Source organism: Mugil cephalus, chromosome 18 (assembly GCF_022458985.1).
Source record: "Mugil cephalus isolate CIBA_MC_2020 chromosome 18, CIBA_Mcephalus_1.1, whole genome shotgun sequence".
Classification (NCBI taxonomy): domain Eukaryota; kingdom Metazoa; phylum Chordata; class Actinopteri; order Mugiliformes; family Mugilidae; genus Mugil; species Mugil cephalus.
The window spans coordinates 14,169,404-14,189,932 of NC_061787.1; the positions used below are offsets into that span (position 1 = coordinate 14,169,404).

The window sequence follows — 20,529 nt, forward strand, 5'->3', positions numbered from 1 at the left end:
AAGATGGAAACTGTTGGAAAACCGATGCTGCTCTTTAAATATCTATCCTGTCATCGTGCCTTTGAGAACAACCACTAACCAACAGCTTTGAGGTTTAGAGAAATTCATTAATGAGACTTTAATGAAGATGCCTCAGGCTGACAGAGTTTTTCTGTGGTGCTAACCTCAGATGAGCCTGAAAGGTATACAAAGAGCAAATAAACCAAAGTATGGTTGAACAGAAAACTGGGTCAAGTGCGCTCAACTAAACTATATTTTATAAAGGTGGGCCAGGCATCAATAAATTGATTGGTCAGCTGAAAATTTACTGGCAGCGAAAATGTTTCTGCAAACAGCTTCTCATATGTCAGTATTGGTTGATTTTCTTTGAGGTACAATCAATCCATACAAACGGTACACAACAGTAGTAGAGTATCTGAAGACATTTCATCCAAGCAGCTTCAGTTTAAAACGACTGGTGGGTAGTTGGGGTTTTGATAGGAGCTGTTTTATTTTGCCAATGAACGGTACTTTAATGTCCTATTATCAGCCAGAGGTTTGTTTTAAGGTGCCAAACGTCTTGGGGTCCTATGTTAAGACAGTTGAAAGATTAGATTGGATGAGTGGCGAAATGTCTTCAAGGAACTCCATAAGTCCAGTTCACCTATTTTCAGCCACGATCAAATCAGCTCCCTCCAATTATCTAGTTTTAAATCGATTCTAATCGATCAACAGAGAAAATACTCAGCAGATGATCCAATTATGAAAATAATTGCCCTTATAAGAAAGGTTAAGCTGTTGAACCATGTAATTTGAAACATTTCAGCAGAATGTCACCCTAGACATAAAAACTTTGCTATGATTTAAATTTAAATTTGATATACCTGCAGAAAACAATTATTTTTAATCCAGCCAAGTCAAATAAATTCCTGAAATCCACACTATGAACGTACACTAAGTGTGTGTCTTTGTTTTTGTGTTAAAGTGCGTGCGTCAGTTCGTGCTGTGCCACATGCGACCATCAACCTCCCCGCCGGCAAGGTGCTGGGTGAAGCCTCGCTGGCCGCCACTGAGACATGTAATGTAGCAGAAAGGGAAGCAGCGTGGCCCAGTTTGTCATTCTGTTTGTGTGCTGATTCAGACTTAAAAACAGGTAGAGCAAAATAGAAAAGTGGGGGTGGAGCCAGTGAAGCGCTTCCCCACAGCAGTAAGGACACGTTAGAGGCCCAGTGGTGGATCTCTGTGAGTGGGATGATGCTGCAGACTCGCTGGTGACCAGGACAACATGAGAACATTTCTTCACAGAATTATCTTCTGAGGAGCATGTGCAAATTTCTCACACACATTTCATTTCTGTCGACCGCATTCAGATTGTGAATTGTGTCGAGGGCATCATTCTCTGGTGGCATATGTGACAGACTAGTCTATCAGCGCCAAACGCATCTGATATGCGACATTTAATTTCTACAACCCACCTCAGGACTGTATCCTTTCTGGATGAAAATGAAAGGAATGAAAATTATTCATCTCTACACCCTGTCCGCCTCCATCCCCGCCTCCCATGACTTGTTTTATGTCCAACAATGATCTGTGGAAGGGCTGCCAAGCATATAAATCTGGCTGCGAGGACAAGCTCGCTGGCAGCACTGAACACAGTGAGCAGTGGCAAACCTAAAGAAAGGATGTCTTTATTGCGGCGTAAATGGACGAAGCTCATAAAGATCCAGCTAAAGGAGTGGCACACTTGTCAAAAAGGTCACTCAATCATACAAAAGGGGGGCTAAAACATAGAAGAAAACCTTCATAAATGGGTAACTGAAAATGGGGGCTCTCGCAATACAGTGCCAGAAGTTTGGTAATCAGTTTTTAAATTAATCAAAATTTTCACACTGGTGCACTGGTTATAAATGTAACTTTGGTTCGATGCATCCGTCCACCTCATATTAGCAAGTGTTAGACCTAACCAAGCATTGTAGCTTTTAGCATCTTACAGTTAGCAGCATAGCATATATTCTTAAAATTCCAGGACAAACTAAGAGCACTAACTGTTTTTTTTTTTTTTTGGCGTCTCTAGCTTAGCCAAGGGTGATACTGCTAACAGTTTAGCATCTTAACTTTTAATATGTTAGAGAAAGCAGTTTGGCAAATACTGTAAAACTAGCAGTAGCCAACTCATGGAGCTGCTCACAATTATTTTTCCATTTCCATTTTTAGCCTTCTATGAATAGTTTAGCCAGAGACGACTAATAGGCTAATAATTTAGTGCTTTAGCTTTCAGCAGGTATCAAGTGACAATTTAGCAAATTGTCTAAAATTACCAGGACTCACACATTGTCCCCTCTGTTAGTAATGAACTTGTCAGATTCGCCAGAGTTTTCATGCAGGATTGATAACAAGTTAACAATAACTTTACAATATATGTAACTGGTTAGCATATTAGCTTGTATCTTATTATTTTGATGGCGCTCCCAATAGCACACATTAAAGTTGCCTTCAATGTGCATCCACACTCAATGAAAACGTTATGTAATGTAAAATGTATATGGTTTGCCCAAGTCGTCAAGGTTCATCTGCCAACAAATGTCAAATTAAATCCATTCAAAATAACTAAGGACCAAAGTGTTGGAGTGACAGACGTCCTATTGAGCCTTCAGCATGGTTTCAAAATAAATCTAACTCCCCTGTTGCTCATCTATACATTTTTTATCTACCCTTCTTCTCAACTTTTCTTGAACACTCATCCTATCTCCCTGCTCACTGCAATGCATCGTCATCATCGCTTTGGGGCTTGTGTCCTTGTGCGACAAAGGAAAGAGATGGATGGAAAAAAAAAAAACAATCTCAAACACGGCAGGCGTGTGTTGCAACTCCTCTGCCCTACAGACACAACACAGCACGCAGCCTTTTTCCTACAAAGCGTTCCCAAACAACCTCCGCCAGGTTCAAAGGGGGAGGTCACCCTGAAAGAAACACATTTCAACAAAGACCCTCCCCTCCTGGGATAACGACCATATTAAAAACTCTCCTCCAGGGCTCCAGTCAGCCACAACTTGACACACAATACCACTGCCCCCACTGCAAGCCAGAATTTCCGAGCTGAAATAGCTTTAAAATTCAATCCCCAAGCCAAATCTAACAGTAAAATTAGATGCCAGCAGATATGAAGGGTGGACCTTACCTCCCCGATAAAAACAAAATGCAATATTATCTTTCAGAGCTTCAGTAAAAATCAGTAATTCGCCATATGCTCCTGCAATTGATATTCCTTTTCTCATGATGCTTTCATGAAGAGCGGCTTCCACAGATTGTGTCCCGTCCCTGTGATGAATTATGAAGACATGTGTGAGTCGGTGAGGCGAAGCAGACAGCCCCAGATGTTGGAATAAAATAAAAGTGGGTCAGGTGTCTGGCTGATGCTAAGCACGCGGCTACACGATGAGCGTGTCGCCCAATCAGAGGATGGATGGTTATAATTTGTCAAGCTTTAATTTAAATGCAAAGCCGGCGACACATGACGGCCGTCAGTTCTCCCTGAGGCTGGCAGTGTGCAAATTCGGGGCATGATGAGTCTGTTGGCGGTAGTTCATTAAAGGTCAAGAGGTGAACTTCAGAGTTGTGTCACCTGCGTTGCCTTGTAAATTACTCCCGGGGGTATTGTGGAGCTCTGTCAATACATCACCCGCTGCACAGGGGGAGGCTTGCGTGCCGCAGACCTTCACAGCTCAACGCCGTTGCGCAGCCTCATCCATCAAAAACACCACACATCCATCATCTTCCATATTTACGTCACTTGTGCATATCCCATCCCCGAATGTGCGACCAACACTGGAACGCCACGCGGATCCGGGTGTTTACGACGCGCGTCGGACCCTTTCATCGTAAATCGTCCATGAACTGTTCTGCTCGTCAATCATTTCCGGATCATTTGACTCGAATAACGACATCAATGCAAAGTGGTCAATCAAAGCAAACTTCATTAAACATTTATTAACGCCTTATTAGCACCAGTCTGTGATTTGTCGAACGCTGACAACGACTGCGTGTATAGCAGAGAATATGTGGATGTCCCTGTCTTGTCACTTCCTCTTACAAGGAGCACGGTATTACAGTTGTTGCAGCTTCAATCCAGAGAAATCTAGATAGAATAAAAGGTTATCTGGTATGGTGAGGAAATTAACGTAGTAGCAACATGGAACAAACAAAAAAAATAAAGTCAACTGATCTTGTTGGACTGTATCTTTTTCAATTTAGAAACTAACTAGAACTATAGAAAGACTGGTGGGTGGTTAAGGTTTAAATAGGAACATCTGTGAGTTAACCATTAAAGATTCACAAGACTAGTGTTTGCCAATGACTAGATAGTAGTTGGAGCAAACTGTTTTTATCCCTTTTTCTTCCTCCAATTAATGATTCTCTAACAACCCATTAAAGTCCAGAGATTTCAGTCTCAATGTGTGAACGGAGGTCAAACTTCTTGGACAGGAGCTAAGACTGTTAATTGTAAACTGATAGCAGATTATATCTCAGTCTACCTCCCCTGTTCAGAGACGGGTTTTTCCAATTTGACATGGATAGATTCCTTAACTCTCTCTTTCCACGTGCAAGAAACTCTACGAGTCCAAGTCTTTGTTTCAGCTTGTTTATTTGGGCAGATCGTGTCCTGGGCGACTGCGATCCTTCACAGACCAAGCTCAACATTTCTGTACTTACAATTCTATAAAACTACTTCAACTTTACTTCAACTTAGTACTAAAGATTCTAACCTGCATATTCACACAGAAAATGTAATGTACAATAACAAAAAGCTTCCCTTTTGAATGAAAGTTTTTTTCTTTCATCACTAATATAAGAGACAACACTGCCAGGGCAGGGGACGTAATAGTATTAAAGTTGTTTAAAAGGCACATTCTGAACCTAAAGTCTTGTACAATTGGGTTCTGGACTAACACCAAAAAGCAGGATTTAATAACCCAGGCTCGAAATCACTTGGAAACTCTTGCAGCCAAAAATGCTGTGTTCAAGAGCCAGGTCTGATATCACAGTGTGACCACCTTGGGTTACCTGGATAGGTGTACAAGAGAACAACCTTGAAATCTGGACGCTACAAACCCCACCATGCCAAAAAAGAGCAGCAAGAAAAATGCCATTTTCAAGTGCCTACTTCTAAGCTTAATGCGAGCACGGCGGATGGATTTTCAGGTGTGCTGGAACGGTTGGAATTATTGAGGTGTGATGGCACCTTCCAGGGTCCGTCCTCATGCGAATGAATGGGCCAATAAGACACATTTAAAACCAGGCCGCAGGTGACTCAGAGGAGCAAAGAGCTTCGACCTGACGGCTGGAAAAAGACTCCTTCTTAGTCTCCTCATCCAGCCCACGGCAGTGCTTTCACGGAGAGACATGAGTCAGCATTAATTTCCATATTCTGTATGTCAAACAATTCGCGGCTGTATTTATACTAATGTACTGACAACCTTCTCGAGGAGGCCTGCAGAAGGTTAAGGTCGTCCCATCATTCAACAATTGGTAATAAAGTGAAGTAGAAGAGGTCTTTTTACAGCTGACACTTCAACATCAACACAGGACAATCACAGGTGGAACTAAGACCATTAATAATAGTTGGACGCCATCCAGGTGTGCCACTACAGGGGTCTTAGTATTAGGTTTAGTAGGACAAAGTGTTATAATGCTCTGAAACTGTGGTTTGCCATAAACCACAACCACATCCATGTGGAGTTGAAACGTCTTCTTCCTCTTTTTCATGGTCGTTGGCCGCCCAAATGTTTTTTTTTTAAAAGGAACCAGAATCAACTAATTGCTGTGGATATATGGTGAGGTGGCAGTAGGAGTCTGACATTCAATACTACCAGCTTGATTTACTAAATACAAAAAAAAAAAAAAAAAACTGGAATACATCACGAAAACAACAACAACAAACACTCAACACTGATATTCTGTCAAAGGCAGAGTGAAACCACTGCTGCACATCCAACTTTTCTTTTTCTCATCGACTTAATGGATTGTGAAGGCAAGGTAAATGATTTTCCTCTGACACCAGACGATGCATTAGCCTTCACCATTGGTCACCGTTTACGATCCATCCTGCAAACAAAAATAACAGCATCTATCATCGGCAGAGACACCGCCGCAAAACGACGGGAACACCGGGGGAGACGGTGATTGATTCAAATTGGATCCTGTTCAGGAGTCCCTGGCCACGGGTTCCACGGCATTCCCCAAAAGAAAGCATTAAACAGCGTCATTAAGGATAGATGGACGAGTCCGCATGCATGCAGTCATTTCAGATTAGGGGAGGTGGACAAATTGAGTGTCGGGCGGCAGGAAGGGGAAACACAGCAGTATCAGCTCACAAGACTGCTGCACAAAATCTAATCCCGGATATCAGGAAACCAAAAAAAGATAACTGTGTTAAGTACTGGTGCGTTCAATTCTCCTGAAAGCATCTCAATTTGTGGAGATCTGAAATTCCTGTCGTCTTCCCTCAGTTGTCACTATAAACCTCATTTCTTCCTTTTCTCTCCCTTTTCTTATATCGCAAATTGAATTTACCCAAGCAGTGCGGCACAGCATTTCAGTCCGCCTATTCACCCTCTCCTTCTGCTATTCGCTTGTTTATTTATATATATATACACACACACACACATATATATATATATATCTGGCAGATATGGAGACCTTCCCTCGTTACAGAAGGTCAATGTCAGCACCTCATCACTTGTCAGGAAGCTCTCAAGAAGGGCTTGAAATTGATTCATCACCCACAGCTCTCTCAGAGGGGCTAGGTGATGAAAATTATGAAGAGAAATGCACAGAGTGATGGAGAGCTGAAACATGCAGCAATAACATACTGTATGTATTGTGTAATGTGAGGCCAGTGTAGAGGATAAAGCCCGGTTTCTTTTTAAGAGTACTTTCTGTTCTTGTCACAAGTGAGATACGTGTAGGCCTCTAATGGAAAGATAAATGTACAATGTAATCTAAACGTTACTGTGCTGAAACTGGAACACCACTGATGGTTGTAGCAGCGTCAGTGAACGTTCAGAGACACACAAGAGTAAAAGTAACAGTGGCACAGCTTGTGCATATTTTTCGTCAAACACTTTTTGAGCAACCTCAAGAAGCTCTTACGAATACATTACAAGACCACAACAAACAACAACAACAAACCAAACCCTAAAGTCCTAATTATGTTAGAAAATTATTACTTTTGTCTGTTCTAATTGACCTAACCTTTTTAAACTTCAGATGCGTTCTCTAATTTCTTACATTCAGCTCAATGCTTTCAACACAGAAATATAACATGGAAAGCTCTTTATATATAAGAATTATAGCATAAATGCACAGAATCTTATTCAACATTTATCTGAATGATCAATAAATCTACATATTTTTTCCAGTCCTTTCATAAATCATCCAAATCATATCAAAACCGAGCGAAAGACCTACATATTTCACAGAGTTTTGGACGAATGTCTCAAGTTAAAATGTGCTACAGAGTAAAAAGTACGGTGGCAAAATATACAGTGATAAAAAATAAAAACTTTAGAGGTCTTTAGTATTTGGTCAAAAGAAATTGCAAAATTTTCAAATTAAATCAAATCAGGAAGCACACTTTTGTTTTTACAATATGAGCAAAATGGATAAATTGTGGAAATTCAGTTATTAATATGAACAAATGTTGCACAGTAGTCAAAAATCAATGCACATGTTGACATTAGCACATTAGCTTCTCAAAGAATCTAGGGATTACATGCAGGAACAGACTGCAGTGACTTATTGTACGTCCTGGTATGAGAGGGAAGCCATGGAAACACGCTGAACGACTCTGTTTTGTAGATTCTATCTCTGCCTGACGGGTTGGTGCTAACGTTAGCTATCAAAATGATGGCAAACAACAGGTTGATATTTAGGATATCCATTGTTTCATTGGTCTCATTTCCACAAAAGTACTGCACAGCAAACAGAAACATGCAAACTCTAGATATCATCAATGAGCTGAATTTGGTTCATCGCAGTCTCCTGAGGCCAAACACAGACGCCTCTGTTGACGCTGAATGTTAAACAGGTGCAACAAAAGTGCCACGTGTGCAGCGGTGTGAAATTATTTGTTTGCTCTACTTCAGGTCCCGCTGAAGTAAACAAGCTGTCCTTTTCATGTTTTGCATGTTTGCATGAATGCGGCTTTCATTGTTTCCTCTCACTTCCTGTTTTGGTTTGCTGGGCCAGTGCTAGACGCCATCACTTCCTCCCCCCAACCTTATCTGCACATAAAAAGAAACGCACACTGCACGATAGGTATTGTGAAAGTATTGAGTGCCCGAAGTCTGTTTTGTTTCTGCAACCTCCGAGACCTTGATGTGCATCCGCTCAGACTAGAGTAGTAAAATGAAAAATAAAGGACTGAGAAGTTTCATTTCTGCCTTCCCCGTGCCTCTCAAAACCTCTTCAAAACAGATGGAGTAACAGAATAACAACTAAACCAGCTCTTATTGCACGCTCACAGCGCTCCAGACATCAGAAACCACTCTGAAATGCTGTACGAAGAAAATGAAAAGATATCAGTGTGAACTGAAACGGAGGGAAGAAACTCAATCAATATGGTAAAACTCTTGACACAAATTACCCGAGATCCCGTAAAGGCTGCTTTCTCCCAACAGATGGGAACCAATTAGCCACCTGACTCCAAGAAAACACTTGGGCAACCATGTGGAGCCAAGATGCAAATGAAGCAGAGGGAAAGGTGGAAGCTGACCTGCCAATGTCCCAGGAGAGGAGAAATTAATGAAGGAGACAGCGGAAGTGCACTTTTGGAAAATGGAAAGGGAACAAAGTGGGAAATGATGTACGGTGGTTGCGTAGAGCTGAACTGGAGGTCCCCCTTAGGGCTACACAGACGACAAGTGGAGGGCAAATATATCTATTCGCAAAGAGTGTGGTCTAATCAGCCGACATCAACATGGGCTCAATGAATTCAGCTTGATGAAATCAATGATCTTGTTAACGCCCATCTTGATGTATTTGTTTCACTAACATACTCACTACCAGAGGCTGATGAGAAGCCCACTAAATCAAGCCTCATCTAATGCTCAGCCATTGTTGCTGAATGATGGGATTTCAAATCTTCTGTTCACTTCAGCTTTTTCAGAGCTCCAAACCCAACCCATCACAAGTGGGAACATGAGGTTAACAAGCACCTGAGCAATGCTTAACAACACATTGACAAAGTATCAATACAATACAATTAGTTGCTTCCACTACCAAATTTATTAGCGCAGGTTGAAGCAATTTAGCCAACCCGTATCAATGATCAAATTCAGTACATCTTGATGTATTTTTAAGTACCTAAATGAATCTTTACAATTTTTTTCTTTATACTTTTTAGCAAAATGTCTTTACAACTATAGGTACCCGTGTTCATGTCACCACCACTTACCTTTTCAACTGTTACACTGGTTTAAGAAAAATCACTGCCAACTTCACGATGAGACTGGCACATCTGGTCAATTCGCCTGTATAATTCAACCCAACTTACGACAAACACCCAAAAATGGATCAAGAGCAATTGTGCATAATCTTGCAGCCTTTGCCAATGCCAGTGAAAATCACATGTCAAATACCTCAAGTCCATACAAATTAAGATAAAGACAAAAACGCCTTGAAATAAGACGTCAAGACAAGTCAAGCTCTTTCAAAGCTGTATATGTATCTTGCACTCCATGTCTCAGCAAATTCAAAGGAAATGTTTACCTTCGTTCTCTCCGACTGCACACACAAGGCACACAGTTCTAGATAAAGCCAAGTAAATACTGGTGAGTGTAGGTGATGTAAGGCGAAATGTTCCCACAGGGATTTAGTCACACTGCTACTGAATACAACAGATATGCATAATCTGGTGTTCTTCCAAGGACTGTATGGAAATGAACAGAGTACACGGTTGTTACACCTTCTGTGTGTCAAGCATTTTCAGTCAACAAAACCTGAAATTTATTTACATTTAACCACATCAACATCACAGAGGTCCAACTTTCATGATGGGTGACATTCGTCCTGTGCCAGGCGACTTCAAGGGTCTTTCAGCGGAGTTCCAAGTGAAAAAGGTACATTTATTCACAATAAACAGCCTCAAATGAGCCACTAAGAGCACTTCCTCTTCCTATAATGCAAATGAAGTTCTTGCTACAGCAACAACAAATTAAACTTAAGAACACATGTGACTGTTGTTTAGATGAACAGTTTATCATCAACCAACTTGCTAACAAAGCAAAAACAAAAACGCAGAGATTTAAACTTTGTTTTGATAGTTTAATCCAGACATTATAAACTCTGGGATATGTAACAGATTTAGTTTATCTAGTGTTGTCAGTGTAAGATTGTGGCTGGATGACTGCACTGACTGAGCTCTTACAATTTGTTTTTTTCTGAAACATACATACCTTTTTGCATTTGTTACTACATTATGTCCCGGTGAGTCACCAATGCAGATCCTCAAATTTGATGCATTTCACAAACGCCGTTAATGACAATAACGGGAAATAACGGCAAAGACACAAATATTGAACTGGATTGAAAACAAAACTAGTTGCTGTGTAACATTTACACGTAGTAACTATAGCTAACTGAACCAACTGGCAAAGCTAATGTTAGCTTGCTAATATGTGGTCACTAATATGTGGTCACAGTGAGGTAACAAACTAACAAAATTTGTTTTTGCCGGACTATTTCTCAGTTAGAGTGAACAAACTAAACCAACAGACAAATTAAATATCACCCACTTAGAGTGAGCTAACTAAACCAAGTGACAAAGCTAATGTTAACCTGCTAATATATGACTAGTTCAGTGAGCTAACTTAACTAACTAAGCTAATGTCATAAGCTAAGAAAGGACTGGTTGCTAAGCTACTGGGAAAATTATAAAGGCAATGTCAGCTTGTCAATAGATGAACCGTTTAGACTGATTTTGAGTTAATCAGCATAAATAATGGCAGCTTCCAATGAGACCTGTTCCAGCTTAGCTAACCAACAAGCTAATTAGTTTTGCTAATATATAAAATATATGACCCGTCCTAACTGAGCCAAACAACAAAGCTAATGTAACCATCTGACAAATGTAACGTTATCTTGTTAATATGTGACCTGTCCCAACTGAGCTTAGCTTATCAACTCACAAAGCTAATTTTAGCTTGCTACTATGACCGTAAATTTGGGTTATAAACAACAAAGCCTGAAGTGAGCCAAGTGATGGAATATGGTGTCCATGTCTGACTTGCAACTTGTGAAGTGGCCGTAGGTAATAATTAAATGAATTGTAAAAAAGAATTAATATTATGTAACAGAAAAATAACATTTGACTTGCTAAATAAGTAAACAACCCCTAAAAACCTAGAACACTTGGTTTTCACTAAAACCCATATACCACAGTTTCCCTTTAAAGTGTCTCCTTTATTATCAGATTTTGAAGTTTTAATATTAATATACGGTACCAATATTAGCTGTGGCGCATTTGCTTAAATTACCCCTGCTAGGCTACATGACAAACATTGCGGCTGTAAACACTGCAAAGAAATGCGAGAGGCTGGTGTATAATTGGGGCCCCAGGGTCTTTTGACTGGTTAATCTGGCCATGAACACAATTTTCTAATTCCTTGTTATTTCCACACAACACACCACAACCTGCGAGCATTCGATCTAATGAGGAAACAGCTCACAAATGTTTACTACTTCCACAACAGAGAATCAAATATAAAACACATTAATCCTGCCGGCCAAGATTTCAGTAAGAGCCGACACATCTTAAATATTTGATGTATAGCAGCTGAAGAAACACAGGGTGGATTATGGTACTTCACAACAAACTTTAAATTTAGATTAATGGGGAACAGATGCTCAGATTAGAGAGTAGGTGAATGGCCTGTGGCACAGCTGGATGCCGTTTCTGCATCTGAAAACAAGACACTGCATTCGCGGACTTTTCCAGAGGTGGTTGAATTTTACACAACAAAAGCAGATGTTGATTGAAGCAGACACCGGGCAGCTGCAAAAGTCTCACCAGACCACAACCCACATTCCCGTTTCTAAGAATGCAGAAGTGAAGCAAAAGGTGCTCAGACCCAATTACTGCAACGTTGTGCCACAAGAACAATGGCTCAGACTGGATGATGAGCAGTTTGATACAAGCAGATAAGGAAACAAAGGATGTGTGAGGGCAAAACAAAAAGAGATGATGAATTCAGACGGGAACTTCGTTTAAAAGCAGCACTAATTGGAGTTTTCTCATATATTTGCTGTTAAATTGAAAACCCGGATTTGTGGTGTGCTGAGTTAACCCCTGAACATGATGCACATGCAAAAGAAAGTGTGCAGACAAAGCCCAACAACGGGAGATGCTGCCATACAGCAAAAACAAAGCAATCCGACCCTCGGAAATAAACTTGTTTCCTCAAAACTGACTCCTTCAGCCAGACTTCGTGCCATAAATGATAATTTTAAGGCAATAGGGGGGCTCACCTTTTGTTAGTTCCTCTGTCTGGCTCTCTGTCTGTCAGAGGATGTGTGTCTCCACGCTCCTCCGTGCATTTAAACTGGGCAACAGCGGCGCTCGGGGAATTGTTGGTGCGCGCTCCGGCTTGTTTGGTGGGCGGCGTGGCTCTCCCTTCTCTGCTTTCTTGTGTTTCCAAACACCGACGAGCCCTCCCACTCCTTCCGCTACTCGCACAGCGTTCCCCCCCGCCCCCCCACCCCTGAAAGCGGACCCGCCCTCTCACGGTCAGAGGAAGGGAGGAAATGTACAGTAGAAAGACGCACAGCAGTTCTGCAGGTAAGGCTGTTCAGAATAAACGCGGCGGCGAGGGTCTGACCGGGGCTGAGCAGCCCGAGCAGCCAGCCGGGAGTCCTGCTGCTGCCGCTGCTGCACCGCTGCGCTCCGGTGGCTCCGATAGCTGTGACTGCACTGCAAAAAAATGTCCATCCTGACGAGGCTTTGTGGTCTCACGCACAGTTTTTTTTTTTTTTTTTTTTTTTTTTTTTAAGTGGGGACAGAGGCGCACGCAAGGGGGCACAGTCTATCCCTTCTGTGCCAGTTCTTTTACGGCTTTGCCATATATCAAGATGAGTTTCCTGACCTTATGTAATAATTGTGGCTTATGCAATACAGTCAAAGGCCAAACATACCGTCACAGTTAACCTTATTTCACCTCTGGTCCTTCTTGTGTCTTCCCTGTTGCCATACCGCCCCCCCCCCCCTTTAGTCTGGACTCCAAACGCTCCTTAAGTATGCTCCGGTATCCCTCTCTCTTGTTTTTGTTGCTGAAACGCCCATTTGGTTGGTCCAATTATCCATTCTGAGCAATCCAAACACTCATTGTTATTCCGTCTGGTCACTGAAATTGGTAAATTGTTACTTTTGCTAAATGTTATGCCAAGGACCCCTCCTACAGCCGATGCAGTTTCACCCCTAGTCATCCAAGAATGTTTTTCAAAATTTTCCTTCTATGTTGCAACTTTACTTTAGTCTACTTACTTTTTTTTTTTTTTTTTTTTTTTTTTTTTTTTTTGCTAAAAGACCTTTTTGCTCAGACCAAATGCCCCTTTGGTCAACTTAAATTACCTTCTAGTGCAGGGGTCTTCACATTTTTCAGGCCCAGGGCCCCCGAATCTGATGGAGAGATTAAGTAGGGACCCCCGACCTACTACATGTGTTCTATATTAAACTCAGCCTAGTGCTATTTATAAATATACATTGTTATTATAATTTTGCATTCAGTATTGAGCTATCGATTATCCCTTTACTAAAATATGTTGGATTCGTATTAATGTGTATTTAAGTACATTTAAATTTGTTGGGGGAAATTAAAAAAGTATATAAAAAATGTCTAATCAACCAAAGATTTTATATATATAAAAAAGCTTAATCTGTGTTCATGTCAAGGCTGACTACCTGAGTTGGTACTCAACTACAGACAAAGGTTTCATATAGAACACAAGACGTGTAAAAGAGATCATGCTATTTCATATCATACGATAAGAAATAGTGGGATATCCCCTCATAGTATATTAAATAATACCACAAATCAAGACATTTGCAGACAAAGTCAGATTCTGTTTGTCTGAGGGCATTACAGGACTATTATAACACCCATCTGCCAACGAAGGAGCTGTGACCTGCTCCGAAACAGCCATCAGACTGAACACTATAATTAAACGCTATGACGTAATGAGCAGCAAATTGCGTTTCATAAGAATACGACTGCAGCGTGCGCACGGAGGGCTCACAGTTTGGTGTTAAATTATTGAAGGGAACCCTGAGGATGTGTGTTTGTGTCTTGGAAGCCACCTGGGCTTCAGGCCGAGTCTCGGCCCCTCCGGAGTTCGCTGACGGCATCGCTGCAGTGTAAGCAGCCTTTGATATATTTGCTTTAATTATGGAGGATAATGAATTTAAATTTGTGATGCATCAAGGCGCTGAAATGGCAACTCGCCCCTGGGATCCGTAAATGCCTGACACTGCTTCGGGCTCCCGGGGAGTTGGGGAAATCTTACACAAGACTGAGTTAATGAAAATAGATAGGCCTCTGAAATGCTAATGTTGACTTTTGGTGCCTAAAAATGTCTGCAGCCTATGGGACTCACTGGTTCAAATGCACCGGTGTGTTTTCTCAAGGGAGAGCAAAGCTAACCTTTAACTTAGCCTCACATAAATGCTGTTTTCCTCAACTGTTCTGGAGAAGCCAGCACATTGTGCTTCCTCAGATCAATTACATGGAAGGGGGGAAGAAAAGCATTCAACATTGATTTCATTCTGTGTGAGAGCAGTGAAGAGTTTCTCTGCCCCAATTTCTAACCCTTTGCATTTTTACAAAAAAAAAATATATAAAAAGCATGCTCTCCTTCAACATCAATATTCATCCGCCCACGTTCAGCTGAGCTGCTGGCAATTAATTAAAAAGACCACATGCACCACTCAGCCAGCTTGTCAGGCCTGCCAGTCATCAGCACGGCGTGACAATGATCTGACCATCACCGGCTTAATTGGCATTCGGAGGACATGCTCTCTTCACTGTAGACTAAATAAACACACAAGCAGACAGGATGCAACCTTTAGTCCTCATCCCTCTTGATCAATAACCCTGTAGCAGCCGCAGGAGGTTTTTTTTTTTATCCTCTGCGACGTGATGTTGACTGAGCTCGTTTGTGTTTTTACTGCGCGAATTGACTGACACAATTACAAATTCAAAGCGGGGAGCTGCCAAGAACACTCGCAAACCTCGTCTGAGGAGAGAGTCGATGTTTTGCTAATGGAACTTGCCGAAAGACACGTCGTCAGCAGGGTTCAGAATTTTGTCTGATAAGGTGTTGTCAGATTGGACGATTACGGACGCACAAATCCCTCCCATGACCTGGTGGACAGACTGCATGCATGCATGCAAGAAGAAGGTGGAAAAGAAATGGAGGTTCAAGTCTCTGTTTCTTTTGGAGAACATATATTTAAATAACGATTTATTCTAGGTCTCTAGGACTCTAGGACTCTAGGTGATATTGAAACAGGCCAGTCTACGTTCAAATATAAAACCTCTTTTGTTTATTTAGAAATCTGTTTTTGTGTTTGGTTTGAATAAAAAGACATCAATTTACCTAGACTGTGACTGGTCAAGGGAAGAAATCCAGATGGAGTGAGGCTGTGCTAACTACTTGAGCGACAGAATAGTTTTTATATGTAACACATATATATGCAGAAACTGTTTTGTGTGGACGTTTCATGTCTCACAACATTTAGGCTTTAAGCCCAGCACTCACCAGTCTCTATATTATGAGTCTAGAGTCCAGCGTTATCCATTAAATGAGCTAAAACCATGTTTGCAACGCTCCATTTTCCAGCAATGCTGCTTTTACTGCCCATAATCCTAAATGGCATTTTTCTATTGCTACCCACACTACAAAATTAAGTGTTGACATTATAACAACATCTAAATCCAGATCTCCATCCAGTGTCACACACGGATGTGCAGTATTTAATGGTCAGGAGTGAATCAGGTTACAGTTTCCTGTGTTTGTTAATCAAACTGGACATCCTGGATTGTGTTTCATGTCTCGCCGCATCTGAAGTAAAGCGAACATCCTCACTCAATTTGAAGGATCATTGCATTTTGTGGCCTGACGTGACATTTTGTTGGGCATGATGGCACAATATGCACCAAGTTCACAAAGAAGAGGCTCGAATTAATGCTAATTGTTGTGTTTATGGTTTTCAGTTTATTTATGCAGCGCGTCCGTTGCACCTTCTGCCCAAACTGGCCCAGATAATCTGGAGGAGGTGTTACTTTGTGTTTACAACTCGTTCTTAGATCTCAGCTAATGACTTAGTTCACAGTTATGACACCTAATAGAAATGAGGAAAAGGCACCAGGTAGCCGTCAGGGCTTTAAACCATTGCCCAAAGGACTCCTTGATCCTCGTCACAAAACTCAGATTATAACTCGAACCTGGAAGATTCCATACGTCTTCCATGATCGCATCAATAATTAACTGCATGCTGTTACGTTATTTATAGACAGAATTACGTACAGTGTATTTATAGTAAATACTTGATTTGTTAATTCTTGATTAGATCTATTTATTATTTAGTGATTCAACAGCTACATATTTTAAAAGATATTTTAAAAGCCTCTCATAACTAACGAACAAACATCATTTACAGAGTTTTTTCATTTTCTGACAATCTTTTTTTTTTTTTTTTTTTCCCGGTTGCCCACATTCCTGGAAAAAATGGGGTCAGAGGCTGAGATGAGAGCCTACACACTCCTGTCGACTTTTACATCACTAAGCATGAACCACCTGGTACCACTTCAGGCTGAAAAGGGGAATAATTGAGGAAATGGTGATGGGGGAGGTGGCAGCTCTTCTTCTTTTCTTCATGCGTGGTTATCAGAGCTGAGAGTGCGACTGTAATTGAGTCCATAAGCAACGAAGACACAAACCAAAACCCCTCAAGCTTCCATTGTTCCCAACAAGTAAATAAAGGTGATTCTCCTCCTGCCATCAGCAGCAGCCCCCCCCACACCCCCTCCAGTCTTCCCCCTTCTTTCCCCCATTATAAACAGTGTCTCCTCTGCTTCCATGGGAGCTTCTAATTGGCTATTGTGCTTGCAGCTCAGCAGTCTGGGTGATGTGCAGTGACAGGCCGCATCCTCAAAAAAAAATAAAATAAATAAAAAAGCAAGAAAAATTGACGTGCACCCCTGAGCTTTGTGTCTCTCACATGATTTCTCTCCCACTCAGATCGCTCCCTCCGTAAAGTACATGTCAAGTGGAAGCATAATGTATGTCGAGTGGAAAGTGAGCATCTCGTTGCCAGATCAGCTGCATGAACAAAGAAAATGAGGAAAGGTTGAGCATTTGTCCGGTTTGCTCTCCCGCAGAAGTTCGTTCCCTGTTTCAGGCGGGAAGGAGCGATACAACGGAGAAGGAGGAGGAGAAGCCTTTTATATTCTCTCAGAAGACGGATGTCAGCGACTCTGCAATAAGCTGATAAATTTAGCTGCTGAGAATCACAGATCTCGCTCTTACAATTAAAGGAACAATGTTGCATTTTTGTAAAGATGAATTAACTGTATAAAACAGAAGTGAAGCTGTTTTTGTGGAGGATACTCAGTGTGTTTAATGCCCATTAGCTGTCACTTTCTAATGCAGCCAACATTCACTCCCATTTTTTTTTGCCCTGAATTGTCAACTGTGTGGCAGCGTTTATTCACTATGTGTGTGGGTAGACCCTCTGAGAGTGTGTGTTGTCCCAGATTTCCCTCATTCTCACCTTCTTTATAACTGCTGGCCTTTCACTCCGGTTGTACTGGTTGTAAGAGACGACATGAAGCAGCATTAACGTCATCATTAAGAGTGGAAACCGGAACAAAAGTTTGCCTTGCTCTGTCACATACAGTACAAGTCTGAAAACTTTTGATTGGTGGCGTGGCAGCGTCTCTGTGACGCCGCCTCACGTCTCTTGTGTCTGGACAAAGAGTCGCCCTTGAACACACCGCAAAGGCCAAAAACCAGCTGGCACATAAGTTTTTCATATGAGCAGGTGGCAGCAGGCCATATTCATCATTCAAAAGAGTAGGAATAGCTACAAACACGTCGCACGGAGCTGGTCTCTCCCGAGTCACGCTGATCGGTCGGTCTACGGTTTAGTCCTTTGCGAAGATCGCGTTGTGTGAAATGTTGTCTGGATTTGAATGTTAAAATGAGATGAAAATTGAGAAGGGCCTTCATTGTAACTTTTATAACTTCATTGCTTCCATTTCCAGCCAAACCGAGTGATCTCTCTAACTTGCCCCTTGCTAGACATGATGAGTCGGCTGAAAAGCAGGGGTCCAAGAAGCACCAGTAGCACAGGAAGCCTCGAACGCTCACAGACGGGACAACACCGGAAACGCTCTGTAACAGATCGTAAACTGGCCCTGTTAGTTTTTAAAGTGGTCTCGCTAAAGACTGAAGGCTTAAAAGCATTTTCTCCAGACTGTCTGGCACTTAACGATCTATCTACAGTTTACAGAAAAGAAACTGCAGCTTCGCTGTGCACGTTTTATTCAGACCACTTGAATCGCAGTGAATTGTTCTGTTGAATGATGCCCAGCAGGGAAAAGGTACGCTTGGACTTGATGTTGGCTTGTGCAGTATTTGTAACACTGAGGACAAAACTGCTTGTTTTTCTTCACTTGAATGGGTCTTTTTATTTAATTTAACTTTCATAAATGCAGGTTAGGTGAAGCGCACAAAGACAAAATCTATCAATGGATAAAATGAACAATAAACACTTTGCTTTATGGATAAAAGAATCCAGACCAACTTCGCCGCCGACAATTGGTCTCTGTTGGGAACTGATTATGCTCCTGTAAAGATCTGCCAGACCAATCAAATCGTTTGTGCTGGGATGGACACAAGAGTAACATCGTTTTAAGGCTGTTACATCCTCTGTGAGAAGTTTGTCCTCAGTGCTCAGGCTGCGAGAACACGTCATTTTGTTTTAGCTGCCCTCATTCTTGAGTTCTTGCCACTTCAACTGGGAAGAACTTCTTTCTCGTGTGGTGTCCAGATACTTACTGTACCAAAACTAATAGGATAAGTTAATCATTATCTATCCCCCATCATCTCTCACAATGCTTAACTTATGAGGATACTTGAGTTTCTTCCTAGTATAAATTACCAGGCCAGAACAAAATTTACAAGTCTGAGCAATGTGGAGTTAAATTTTCTTTACAACAAAATGGCAAAAGTGAACTGTTTAGAGTCCGCTATCGCATCTGTTGTAAAAGATATTTACAGCAAAATAACTTGGAAGGTGCCGGTTAAATTTCCCAGTTTCAAATCAAACCTTCAAATCGAAACTCTGTGAGCGGAAAACCTTCCGTAACCAGGTGCGGATCAAGTAAATCAATGTGGTCTGTTAGGAATGCCTGCTATAGTCCTACTCTGTGATTGATGCTGATTGCACGGGATGGCCCATGATTGACCTCACGTCTACAGTTGTTGAGCTCCTGTGGACTCTCAGGTAAGAGGGAGGCTGCAACTCTTGGCTGCACTTTAAAATTAGACAGGCCTTGTCAACCTGTTATAATATATTCAGTCTGGAAATGCGGCAGATGAAATGGCGAGCGTCAAACAAGACACTATATATTTACTAGGTCGAGCCTTTCAAAGTCACAGTGTGCAATTTCCTGGGCCACTGGTTTCATGTAAAAGGGTCATGATGACCTTTTGTCCAGTGATTTCAGCATGTTCATCCACTCGCTAGCAGTTCATGCAGGCATTCGGGAGGCCGCTGTTGGCAAGAAATTATTCAAATTGCAAATGTTTTTGTACATTGTGTACAACATCTGTGGAAATCTGAGAGGCTTAAAGGCATCAAGTGGAGTTTACATATGCAGATTCAAATATTTGTTGGTCTTAACTGGAATAAATATCTCAAAAAAGGAAAAAAGGGATTAGTGATTCATTGTTCTTCAAATTCTCTAAAACAACATTCAGATATGTAAATAAAATGAGAAATAAGGGAACTGTTTCTTTTTTTAATTTGAATTGGCTTGTTCATATACTTGCCACTTCATGACGAACTCAAACAGTGAATGCATTCTAGCATAACAGTCCTGCACTAAATCCTCCTTCATGACATTCAGTTTATGTGCCAGAATTTAACTGTTATTTTGGAGGATGTAGTTTGTGGTGGTGTTAAACTGGATTAAATTAAGCACTAAAGTGTTTCTGGTATTTGGCCTAGCCCACATAATAAAATGGTTTTGTCAAAATAATAGGAACATGTGTCTGTGTAATGCAATACAATTCAGCCCCCAAAATGGATGAATGACTTTCTCAGTTATCTGGAAAAATAATAATAGCATGAATTTCATGAAGATAAGTAGCTGTGCTCCTAGAATATCAGAATGCATTCAATAGAGTTACTAAATAACTGTCAAGAGGTGGCACCAGGATTGCTCCTGTAACAATGACTTGGACAAGTTGCAACAACTGTTAAAACTTTCT

General features: G+C 41.3%; 1 protein-coding gene across 2 annotated transcripts in view; it reads right to left on the reverse strand.

The window, feature by feature from the left end:
- Window positions 1–12,710, reverse strand: part of rnf152 (ring finger protein 152) — a 42,012-nt gene extending 29,302 nt beyond the window's left edge. For both annotated transcript variants that reach the window (XM_047568564.1, XM_047568563.1), the window contains exon 1: window positions 12,505–12,710. The gene's annotated coding sequence lies outside the window, so the exon portion shown is untranslated. The remainder of the gene's footprint in view (window positions 1–12,504) is intronic.
- Window positions 12,711–20,529: the final 7,819 nt, after the last annotated feature.